Here is a 13349-nt window from a genome sequence, read left to right as displayed (position 1 = left end):
GGTTACTGACTTGGTGCTGATTTGCGTGGTTCCTATTGGTTCTATGCTTGTTTTTTTTTTTTTTTTTGATGTCAATTGGTTCTATGCTTGTGATCCGTTATAATATTTTGCCTGGCGCTTTCCATTTTATTTGATAAGATATGGGACCTGTAATTCAATCCAGGGAGTCAATAGTTTTCTTAATCATAATAAAGGAAGTGAGAGCTTGTTTTCTAGTACAAAGCCTGCTACCATTGATTAAGGGAAGCATGTGTCTCTAAGTTCTAGAGAAAGAGACTACCATGTAATCATTAGAAGTATTAGAAATGAATAAACAAAAAGTTTGCTTTCTTTTGTTTGACTGCTTGGGTTGTATGTACAGAAGGAAATATTGGAAATGAATCGGGTATAAAAAAAAATAAAAAGAAAATTTTTTGAAAAAATGGAAAAAGTAGAAGCAGTTGTTTCAAAAGCCAGAAGCATAAGGCTGTCGCGCATCTCAAGTGGACCAACCCAATCGCCGATGTCTGTATGGCCATGACTGGACCCTGGTGTTCCTCTCGCCTCTGCAGCGATGCCAAGCATCCTGGGCCTCTGCATCTCTGATCCAGCTGCCGGTGTCTGGTGTCTCCAACCATCGATGTCCAATGGCATATCACGTCTCCATGACTATGATCGATTCATGCTGGACGGGTCCGGCCGAACCACCATTGCCTCCCAATCATAGCCTTGATGTTGGCTCCTAGCTTTGATAACTTCATATGCCACCGTGAGTGCTGTAACTTCTCTTTGCCTACTCCAACGTTGCCCCATTCTAGGACAGTTCGATGCTCCTCCTTAGCATCTCCCTTGTGGCCTCTCTCGACTCCATGGTCATCGCCACTGCCATCCACTTCACCCCTATCCAACCCAGTGTTGCACCTTTTGGCTCGGCTTCTCCTGCATCATCAGTATCTCGCTATGTCACATCGGCCTCCATGGCTGAGTGCGCTCTATGAGGCTGGGGAGCAACAACAGAGTCTCCAAGGTTGTAGAGAAGGGAGGATTATCAAGAATCTTTGATTAGAGATTATCACAGCGTTTGAATCCACTGTGGTGTGTGTTCTGCACTGCAGATATCAGTACATATTTTAACGGGCGAGATGTTGCCCATCTCCCATATAAATGGCTGTTGCTCAATTTTCAACCAACGTTGTTTCACATGCCATCCCTAGTATTCTATAAAGCCATATCCTACTTAGGTGCTGGGAAAAAAGACAGGCCTAGATCAGCCTCTTTTAAGTGTTGTATTGGCGCAAGTCTAGATTTCTATGGGATTTTCGATCCAGTCATCCAAACAGGTCCTTGGTGGTATAACCCTTTCATATCCTCTACTGTGCATGTTCTGAATTAATCTATACAGTTCTCGACCGCTAGCACATCATGTCATGTAGAGATGGATGGCTCTCGAATATCTAACGATGTTTCTAGTGATGCACTGTATTTGGCATGCACCACAATACACCATATTGGATAGCCATCCATATCTGTGATGGCCCGGCCCATGTAACAAAATCAGCCCACAAAGCCCAAACAAAAAAAAAGAAGAAGAAGAAAACAGGGGAGAAGACTCCCATTTTGGGAGTCTTCTTCCTCCTCTCGCTGGCTCCCAATCGGAGTCGGAAAGAGCCCCCCTCTCGTTTTATTTAAGAAGGAGAATCCTCCTCTCTCCCTCTCACCGAAGATTCGAGATCCAGTCGGCGGCAATCGCCGGAAAACCACCGTGGAACCCCATCCTTGTGTCGTCCATTTTGCTCACCGAAAAAGCCTCACCGGCGTCGAAGGTGAGCCTCCTCCTCTTCCTCTCTTCTCCTCCTTTCTCCCCGTGATCGTGTGCACGATCGCCGGCGACTGGAGTCACCGGATTTCTTTGAGAAAGGAATTCGGTCCCTTTTGAATGTTTGGATGTCGGTGGTCACCGCCGGCCACCAGCTTAGCCCTCCTTTTGCCGCTGGGTCGCCCCTCCTCCTGCCGACGGTCGCCCCATACCGGTTGCACCGCCGGTCGGCCAGCCAACAGGGGATTGTGAGATCCCCTATTTCGGTCAAAGCAAGCCTGGGAAGAAGAAAAGAAGAAGAAAAAGAAAAGAAGAAGGAAGAAAAAGAAAAAGAAAAGAAGAAAAAAGAAAAAGAAAAAGAAAAGAAGAAAAAAGAAAAATAAAAGAAATAAAATAAAATAATAATAATATAATAATAATAATAAATAGGATTTTCTCTCCTCTCTCTTCCGTGAAGAAAAAGAAAAAAAAAGAAAAGAAGAAAAAAAAATTAAATAAATAAATTAATAAATAATGATATAAATAATAAAATATGAGAAAGAGAGTTTCTCTCTCTTCCCTCTCTCCCTTCAGTCTGAACTAGTATTTTATCTCTCTAAAATTGGACTTTCTCTCTCTACTTTCTTTCTCTAAGTTATTTCTCTCTCCTAAGATTTTCTAGAATTTTGAGAAGAATGATGATGAATTTAAATGATCTTAGTGATGGGTTTTTTTGATCTGCGATCGTCGGACGATACATCGGTACCCACTTTGATCAAATTAGATATTTTTAGATTTTAATTTTTATAATTTTATTAAATTATTCACATGATAATTTCAGCATGATTTGATCTGATCGATCGGATTTGTTGAATCATATCGTCCAAGGAGTCCAAGATGAATTTTCTCTCTAAAATTTTCTCTCTAGAATATTCTCTCTCTAAAGCTGTTTCTCTTTCGATCAATTTCTCTCTCTAAAGAGATTAGTCAATGAAAGAGTTTCTTTTAATATTTCTGATCTAATGAAGAATCCTGATCCATGATTGTCAAACAGCATACTAACACTCACCTTGATCAGACCATGAATCCTTAGATTTGATCATCCATAATCCTGATCTAGTCATGACTTGATTTGATCATGTTGATTTCACCAATCGAGATATTGGACTAATCGTAATATTGGATTGTGTCACCTGATCAATTCGAATTGTACTTCATAAATTCTCTCTCCTCTAATTGTCTCTCTCTACTTGATTTTATAAAATCGATGAAGAAACCTCGATCCTATCACTTCGAATTCGATTTGATCTGATAGTCAAACTTTGGATCGTTTAGATCCTAATTAAATTTTGATTAGATGAAATTAGATGATCGGACCCAATCTAAACTGTTGAAATATGGTATTCGTATTCTTTCTAATTATTGAAATTGATTCTGTATAGGATTGTGGATGTTTGATCATGGGATATCGCAATATGATCTACGAACAAAATTTTTGGAAGAAAATTTATAGAATTATGTGGATTTATTGGAATACGTTCGAGATAAGTAATGTTTCACTTTTTCTAGATTTATCAGTAAATTATAATATATTTTTCTGATATGATTTGTGAAACGATGCATGAATAGGATGAATGATATTTTATTATGAAAATATCTTATTTGAAATGTTATGATGAAGCATGATTGAACATATTAATTCCATGATGCATTATATTGATTGATTTCGATACTATATGATTATATATTTTATTATCAAAATTAGAATATGAAACATGATTTATGAAAAATTCTGATATAAGAACAATATGAATTGACAACCTGACTATGTAAAGGACTCCGCCAATGGAGGCATATACTTTGGCAATGGATTTGTCCTGAGGGTTTACGTCGCCAGAGAGATCAGCGACAAACCACCAGAGAGACCAGTGGTTCCGAAGGACTTTGCTGTCAGATGATTCACAGCTCACCGCAAGAAGATACGCGGTGTTATGACCCGTCCATAAGGAAAATGTGGTCATAGCTCATGGTTGACGAAAAGAATTTAAGAACAAAAGAAATTGAAATCTCGAAAGAAACTTGAATTTTCAAAAAAGAAATGAATTTGGCATGATTTATGTTGCATAATTGAAATTGATTTCGAATTGATGAACTCTATATGCTTATTTTCTATAAATAATTATTTACTTAAATGCCTGATAAAATCTGTTGAAAAGTGATCATTGCTTACTGGGCTGTCTAGCTCATTACCTTCTATTTTACTGTTTTTACAGATGTTGAGGAATTAAGATGATACAAGATATGAATGGAACAGTGATCAGAAGCAGAATCTCCATACTTTTATTTTAAATTGAAAGTCTTATTGAATTTGATGTAAGGTCTATGAATCATTGTTGAATTTATTGAGATATTAAAGAAAAAATTTAGATTGTTGTGTTTTAGATTTGAATTATTGTCTAATTATTTCGCTGTGTTTTATGATAGCATGATAAGATGCCTTACATGCTTATCGGAAGAGTTTTCTATGAGTATGCAGCGGTTGTCATGATCCTCGATTCATAATTTCGGATAGACGCGACAATATCTATGATGGGATAATGTGCAGCAGCCTTATGCGGTCCAAACAGGATTCACATCACTGCAATCTCCGTGGTAGGCCTTGGCTAGTCTCCTTCCAAAACAATCTCGCAACAAGGAAAGAAAGAAAAGCAGCAGCAAAAATAGCTCTCCTCCAACGTTGAATTCGGGTCCACTTGAAGCAAGAAAGAAAACTGGACAAGAGCGTACCATAGTCGAAGAAGAGGAAAACAACTTAGCAAGAGGAGTTAAGGGGTGCCCAAGGATCTTAGATATATCCAGGATACCAAGTGATGCGAACAGGAGCCAGTATAATGCAGCACGCTCTTCGCTTAGAAGCTGCCATAATTGTTAAGACGCCCTCATTCTTCCCAAGAGGAAAGGCCATTCCCAGGTCACTCCTCTCCATGTTCCTGCCACTCTTCCTAGCTCAACTTTCTCAAAAAGCACCACTAGCCTCTTCAAACTAGCCTGCGTCAATCCCACCCTCACTACCAGGCCACACTCCTCACTGTTTTAGAACCTTGGAGCTCCTTAATGTGGCCCTCCATAGGCTTCCCACAATCATTCCACCACCCTCCCCTACTCCTCTCTTTCAGTTACGCCCTTCCCTCTCCAGTGCTCTCATTGCTGCCTTTAAGAAAGCCCAAGCCAATCACAGTAGCGGATCCTTTAAACAACGGCAACAACCTCCTCTTATCATTCAAGGTGGAGTTGGAACAGTTCATCCAATCTTAGGTGACCCAAGTGTCCGCAGACTTCTCCAGCTCCGCTATAAAGGGCATATTGGAACAGGACACCTCTGTTTCCATGTCATTCCCCTCCTTTCTCTTTTCAGCACACTTGACAGTTCATAAACCAGAGCAGCTTCTGTCATTATGAGGAACTGAGGGCGGTTTTGGATGCCGTGCTTAGAAACAGCGCAGAAGGAAGAAGGACTCTGCTTTCAGTACAGAGGGGCTAGTGGCTGAGCTGATGAAGAGGGTGGAGAGAGTGGTTCCCTAATGAGTTGAGGTCTGTTTAATTCATCAAAATTGAAATTTTGATGACCCATTTGGGCGAAAGGTGAGTCTGGCTCATGGGATCTTCATTTTAATTACAGCCGACCTGACCAACTTCATGAAGAGCCATAGAATGTGCTAACATTATGGTTGCATGTTGAAAGGACATCAGGTGTTGTGCTGAATTCTAGAGATCTCAAGAGGAAACTTGAACAGGTGTTGCCCAACAATCTAAAGAAATTCAGAATATCGGTTCCAAGTAGGAGGAAGACGATAGAGATGACAAGGAAGATGCTGTATCAAGTGATCTGGCTCGAGCTTCTTGAATCCAATGGTGCATGTTTTTTCTGGAGACTGGGGAGTTCTTTTGTCAAAAGTCCGACAGTCCTTCGAACCAGCCTGGGGTGTCGAAGAGAGGAGTAGGTGGTTGTGCATCGATCAGATGGTGGTGGATGAGATGATGGGGGCTTCTGGATCCTCTGGAGAGCCTGTTTGAGGAGTGGCTGAGGGAGGTTTTTGAAAGGAGTTTGCTAACGGTCAAAAACGGCGGGAATGTGAGACTATGTGGGGCAAAGCTGAAAGCAAGTTGGAGTTCAGGTTCAATGGTTCAGTTCTGCCCAACAGGGTTTTTCTGGACTAAAGTGGGAGGCATTTTAGTCAAAATTGCAAGGAGAAGTAAATCCTCCCGAGAGATTAGTATAGGAAGAACAAGAAAATCCTCAAAAATAAAGTTCCGTTTATTTTTGAGATGGATGATACTTAGGAGTTAGGATATTTGGCATGTGAGAATGGACAGTAAGACATCTGATGGATCAAATTCTAGTGAAGCTGATCAGGAGAAGAAGCTTGACTTAGTCCAGCAGGAAGGTTGTGTAGTCAGGAAACCTTGGAAGTAATAGAAACCAAAGAGAATATGGATGTAGCAGCTGTTGAGGTCAGAAAAATAAGCATTAAAAACTATGGTTGGAATTTTTTTTGTATGGAGGGGCAAAGTGTTGCAGGAAGCTCTTTCACAATCCCGAGTTTGTTTGTAAATATTGGCTTACACACCCCAACTTTGTCATGGAGCTGGCCTCAATGATTTATGAGGATGTGCATTTTCAAAAATATAAGGTATGTCTTTATAACTTCTTTCTGCCTCTTTAAATAAGCAAAACTGTTGAAGGCTTGAAGCCTTTAGAAGATCACATGAATGCATATATTTGTCTCTTTGTTACAGCGATGCAGATGCACCTGGTGGAAAAACTCTCATGCGGCACTCTGCTCCTGCCAGATTCTTATTATTAAAAGGGACACTTTCATTTGCATCAACAAGAAAAGTAACTGTCATGCATGCACTACTTTTGATGCCACAAACATAATCTGGTTTTTGCTTGCATGAATGTTATAATTGAATATCTCTGCACTTGGGATTGGTCGCCTTCTGTTTTATGTCACGTGCATATGCTTGTATCTGGATAAAAACATGATTGCAGCTGTTAGCGGCTTTTACTGCATGGATGAAACAACTTTTGCACTCATGAAGTTGCCTTCTACTTTATACGGGATGCATATGTTAGAATTCACGTGCAAGTATGTGTGTTGAAGTTTATTTTGCTTTATCAATCATCATTTTAAAGTACTAGAGTGATTCAATGTTGGCTTCAGAAGTTAGGAGAGTGCAGAAAAGGAAAGTTTTGATTTTGATTCATCCTTGGCTTTTGCTTTATAGCCTTACAATGCCATACTTTTGTTGATTCAGTGCCTGGTTTATATGGATCTTTTGTATCTTCTTCCTGCTTGCGCCTGTTTTATTTGGATCTGAATTTATTCTTCCTGCTTATGCATTTATCTTTATAAATGGTGTCAAGAAAGGTGCAGCAGCTGATGGAATGAAATTGCATGGTTATGTTTTGCCATGGTCATGATCCAACATCAGTTGCAGTTATGACAGAGGTGATTGCTGTTCACAATAACTGAAAGATCTACTTCATCTTTAGAATGTCTCTCCTCTAGAAGGGGGATAAAAATAAATAAATAAATAGAGATAATCATTCAAACTTATTTTCTTACAAGTTGAATACTGACATTTTTCATGTTTTGTTTTATGTTTGTCTTGGTTCTATAATGTTTCCTCTGTTTGTAATATGTTAATGCTGAAGTTATCTTTTTTACCTTGAAACTGCTAAATGTTATGCAGGATGGTGCCGCCGTTACTGGTCTTGTCTTCTTATTGCTGGAGCATCCTTAGTGGCAGTTAGTACAACAGGAAATGCTATTGATCACCGAATTGGTTCCATCATAGCTGGTAGTTTACCTGGAATGGTATGATATCCTTGTATCTGTGACCTTGATATTTACTTTCTTATCCACATTACTTAATTGTATATGCTAGCAATCAGGGGAAAATTCATATATAAATTATCAGTTTGGCTAAAGATATAGAATTTAGGAAGCAATTACCTGCAAAATAATAAGTATTTAATGAGTTTCTTAAAAGCCTGATTTCCCTGAAGAATCATAAGCATTATGCAATTCAGCAATGAAAAGGCTTGAACTTCAAAATAAAATTTGAAATTGACCTTGTATAAAAAGATCTTTTTTTTGTATTATTAAAGCCTTATATTTTCTCTTTGAAGAAAAGAAGATGAAACTTTCTATAGACGGATAAGAAATCCTATAATTTGGTGATGAACAGCAAAACTCTAAGTATGCAGTGATTCTAGCTATTATCAGTTTGAATCCTCCTTGTTTTTTTCCTTTTGTAGACATCATCCTTATTGATAGAAATTTAGATTGTGGAAGCAAACTTAATGAATTAGTGGTTTTTCTTCCCCACTGACATGACTAAAGGTCAACTGTAAAGGGCCTTCCAGCTTGTTCTTGTATTAATAGTTGTATAGGACAACATTGAAACGAACCATGTCTAGTAATGGGCCAACAATGGAGATTTTTGGGCAAAAATGGGCAGCACAAGAAGGCAGTAGTAACTTATCTTTATTATTATTTATTCATGTAGTATCCCTTGCACTGCAACAAGTCAGTAGACACATTCATAAAGGTGGAATAATGATGGATAGTTTGAATATCATTCCAGCTTATGTTGATGTGTATCAATGGTGTCATAAATCAGGAATTATTTAATCACTTCTAGGACCATATTTTGATCAGAAGAAAGTTGCGAAATGTAAAAGGCTAAAAAGTTAGAAAGGGTTAAAAATAGATTAAGTTTGGCAATTGTTATCAAAATTGTTTCTTTTGATATTAGTAGGATTTGTGTTTTTTTTTTTTTTTTTTACTGGAGAGCTGGGGTAAAAATATGTGAACAATAGAGAAGTAGCGGATTAACCAACTGTTTCCACATTGAAGCTTTCGGGAGAACTTTGAAACATAACTACTATAGAGTCCTTCCTACTAAAGCTTGTAGTTCAATTTTATATTTTTTTTCTTTTGGATAAGATAGAATACTCATACAAGTCTCGTACGAATACAATCAAGAGAGTCAGAAAAAAGAAGATCCCGAAATGGCACCAGCATGCTATATCAATCCGCGGAACTCCTCTAGAATGCTCAGCAACAAAACTAATGACCCAAGCTGTGACACTGTTTGCTTCATGGTAGATGTGTCTGACGTCCACAAAGGCACACTCATCCACTAGTCTCCAAATGTCATGCAAGAGTGGGTGCATGGCAGTTGTCCTCATTTGCTTCCGCAATCATCCCACCACAGTGGTTGAGTCCCCCTCGACGATAAGACAATCAATCTCCAGAGACGACCTAACATACCTGATGCTCATCCAAGCCATCTATAACTCAACCCTCGGGATTGTAACATCAAATAGATGACTCCTACCTGCCACTATAATCCTCGAGTCTGGGCCTCGGATGACAAACCCAACTCTGCCACTGCTACTAATCACGCTACCATCAAAATTAGCCTTGAGGAAACTCGGGGGTGGGGGCTCCCGAGTTATAAAAATCTGTCGAGTCACCGCATGAGGGGAAAGGTAGTCTCAAGTATCCCAAATCATCAAGATCACACTAGTGGACAACAGATGGATGATCTCGACGACCTATGTCAGAGCTTGCTCTAAAATGAACCTCACCAACAACTATCTCGCCTCAAAGACACCACTATTCCAAGCCAACCATATATGATAGGCAATATAAGCAGCTCTGATGCCCAATAACTTGGAGGTCTCAGCCCTTATGCTCCACTACAGTGCCTCAAGGCAAGACTAAACTAGCAGCACCAAGTGAACAATCGCTAGGAAGAAGCTAATTGATCTCTAGACCTGCATAGCTCTTGAGTAGTGAAGCAAGATGTGCTCCACTGTCTCATCCTTTAACCCACAAAATGGATAGGAAGAAGAGAGGTCCATCTCTCGAGCTCTCAACACCACCCTAATCTGAGATGGCTCCATGCAATCTTCCAAAATAAATAAACTGACTTTGGGTGAACCCCCAATCTCCAGATCCAAGCTCCATCTAATCTCCTAATCAGGTCCCTCTTATGCAAGTTATAGAGGTCCCTAGCTACCACCCTCGAAGTATAAGATGATTTCCAAACCCTCACATCAAGTCCTCGAATTGCATAGGATAGCACCCTCTTTGGCAGCCGGTCACCAAAGAGCTAGGTCACCAGCTCAACATTCCAACCCCTCCCCTCAGGTTAGAGCAAGACAAAAACTCACAATGACTTTGTAGCCTAAGTGCTGGCAAAGGTTGGCCATCGACTCGGTAGGAGATGAGTAATCCACGTGTAACACTAGCAAAATATAATTGCACCTGCCAACCTGACCCGTGTTTGACCCGCCATAAGCAGGTTTGGGTTTAGGATAAATGGGTTCAGGTTATAAACAAATTGACTCGTTTAACTCATCTAATATTTGGGCTGAATTTGGGTTTCAGATATCTAATCTGTTTAATCATTTAGTCTGTTTAATCTGTTTAAGACCTGTTTAAAATCTATTTAACTTGTTTAATCCATTCAACCTGATCTGTTTCACTTGTTTAATCGGTTCAACCCATTAAAAATCTATTTAACATATTTAATCCGTTTAATCTAAATTGACATGTTTAATAAATGGATTAAGCGAGTTAGGTCGGATTACCTGTTTAATAAATATTTTGGATTCAAATCTGAATTTCTAACTTGTTTAATAAACAGATCGGACTTAGATTGACGATTTTTTGATCAATTCTGCATCAACCCGACCCATATCCAACCCAACCCAGTCTGATTGCCACCCATATGCACAAGTCTCGAATAAGATCCACTGTCTGCTTGTTGCCTACTAGCCACCTGATGCATGCCATCACAACTGGTGCACGAGAATATATCTCCTTCCATATGAAGGAACTATTTCGCCCAACACAAATATTTGCACCAAAGGTCCACGAGCCATACCTAGCCCTCATCATTATGCTCCAAATGCTGTTGGCTAAAAAAGGAACCTCGCGGCATGTAGCAATTAGGGCATCATGCCTAACCAACAAGGACTTAATACCAAGCCCCTCCCCCCTCCCCCAGTGTGCTGATTAGTTGACAAACTACATCCAAAGCCACGAGGTACACCCCACCCCCAAACCCCATAGGAAGCTGCTGAAGAGCTGCTTGAGCTTCACTGGAGAGGTTCTTAGTAAGATGGTGTTGGACGGTAGATACATAGGCACTAAACTAAGAACCGACCTTATCAAAGTGACCACGACTTGGCTTGCCAGCCCTCTAATTGCTCCCGGATCAAGGACTCCACTCCTGAGCAATCAGCCCTCCACAATCTCCGCCCCAAGATGGAAACCCCCAAGTAGCACCAAACCCCACTCTGCTTAATAACACCCACTCTGCTCAATGTTACAATTAATGGTACTTTTTTTTGGTTATCTTTTGATTTGTGAAAAGCTTCTTATGTTTGGTAGATAAAATATCTGTCTTGTCATCACAAAGGAGTTCTTTTAAAAGTATTTGCTGATTTTAACTGGTCATGGACTTCCAGTGCATCATGTTTTAACATCGTAGATGAACAGTATGTAAGAATTAGTAGTACACAAACTTTATTTCATTTTATAATGAGTTTAAGAATCAAATGTTGATTGATTGTTCAAAAAGAAATATTTTACACCTTGTTTTGATGTTACAACTGGCATGCGTTCTTAGTTTTGGAATTGCACTCATGGAGAATCTAGTAATACATAAATTTTATTTCATTGTATAATGAATTTAAGAATCGAGAATCTATCAACTTATCCACTCTTCTAGCACTTCGTACCAATATCCCGATTATATTATGTTTTTGAGTTACTACACCTAGATATGGGATGCTGCACTTGCAGCATATAGTACCTATGAAGATATGAAGGGACTTGTCTCTACTTCGATTTATTTATATTATTATCCAAATTATGATATGTTTGAGCTAGTTCAACCGAATGTTAGTATGCATTGCAGGTTGCTTTATTTCTTATTCAGAGGAATTGGAATGCTCGGATTGGTAGGGCAATTGATGATCATGACATGAAAAGGGCGCTTCGGTTTTTAAATCTGGTCCAGTGAAGACAATAGTCACAATACTACTATCAATTTGGAGTACTTCTCTTATCTTTAGCCTTCTATGATTTTACTTTCTAATTTGCCACAGGTTGTAGATGCTTTGTACAATTGCAAGAGTGAACTGATTGGCGCTGGATTCAAAGTAGAAATAGGTCATTTCTTTGATCATATTCTGATAATGCATCACTAGGATACATGTAAACGAGAGGATTCATTATCTGTTTATAAAATTATACTGCTCTCTAGTTGCAAGCCAACAAATGTATGTGGTATTTAACTTGGGAGGATGGGGCATGCTCTTGCTATAGTTCGTTGCACAATATCTGTAGCCAACTTATGAGAAGTCATTAAACAATACTATTAGAAATCTATAAGGAAAATTTCTATAAATGCAAAATGATGTCAACAGATTAAATCTGCAGAAGTTATTGGGTGGTGAGGCATCCAGAAGGGTATCCATGAGTGAGTTGGTCGAGCATGCACATGCTTACCTCTCTATGTACTACTAATCCATGTAACACCTGCTTGAGGTCATTTGCAATTTGAGCTACTTCTTACAGTGAGGCTATTTGCAGAATCGTGTGCAGTGCCCTTGAAGTTCTGCAAAAAAGTTCCAAAATTAAATAATAAGATCTCATTTTGTAAACCATTTAGCAATAAACTACTCTGCCATTCTAGAAACTCGTGAATTCTGAGTCAATTTTGTGTGTTTGTCACAACAGATTTTATTGGTACCATGGTGGTGCAAAATTATTTGGAAATTGCAGGGCGTGCAGAACGGGCTAAACGGGTATGTCATTATTGGCTGCACAAATTACGCGTTGTATAGGTGATTGTTGCTACATTCATGTATCATTGCATGCATTAAAATACAGAGCCTGCAACTGTTAACTCTATACCTTCTTCTGGTCTCTTGTTTAATATGTAGTTTACCCAATGCAAGAGTAGAAGCCAGCTGCATATGGTTCCTATATTGACGACGTGCACATATTGTCAACAAAACAAAAAAAGAAAAAAAAAAAAAAAAGGACAACCTGCACATGCATATGTTGTTTCGTGTTAGCTACAGCTACAACATGAACCTAGCCTAGGTCCTCCCGACCCCCACCGCATCATTAAAAAATTACACAGTTATATAATAGAACTGGTACAGTAAAGAAGAGGGGGAGGAAAAGAAGAGACATTTATTTTATTATCTTCCTTTGGTTTTATTTTTTTTTATATAAACCATCAAGTAGGATAGTAAATCTTCTGACGAAGGGTCTTTTTTTATCTCAAATCTGTGTAACAATATCGCGCCTTCATTTGAAGATGGGCAATAAAAAACAAGATTGAGTTTTGACGACGGGTTACCAGTAGAAACATCCTCCTCTTGCAGAGAGCTGCATAAATATCCTGCTTTATGTATTGCGCAATACATCTATATCGTTTAAGGACTCAACATATCAACTAGGTTTCAGATGTCCTT

The 13349-nt window shown here is 39.1% G+C and overlaps 1 long non-coding RNA gene across 1 annotated transcript; it reads left to right on the top strand.

The window, feature by feature from the left end:
• Positions 1-6096: 6096 nt before the first annotated feature.
• LOC105039312 (uncharacterized) lies at positions 6097-12084 on the top strand. Its single transcript, XR_830893.2, has 4 exons — positions 6097-6465; positions 6572-7287; positions 7532-7656; positions 11780-12084. It is a non-coding gene; the product is annotated as an uncharacterized lncRNA (long non-coding RNA).
• Positions 12085-13349: the final 1265 nt, after the last annotated feature.

Source organism: Elaeis guineensis, chromosome 1 (assembly GCF_000442705.2).
Source record: "Elaeis guineensis isolate ETL-2024a chromosome 1, EG11, whole genome shotgun sequence".
Classification (NCBI taxonomy): domain Eukaryota; kingdom Viridiplantae; phylum Streptophyta; class Magnoliopsida; order Arecales; family Arecaceae; genus Elaeis; species Elaeis guineensis.
This window is presented reverse-complemented; position numbering and strand designations above follow the sequence as displayed.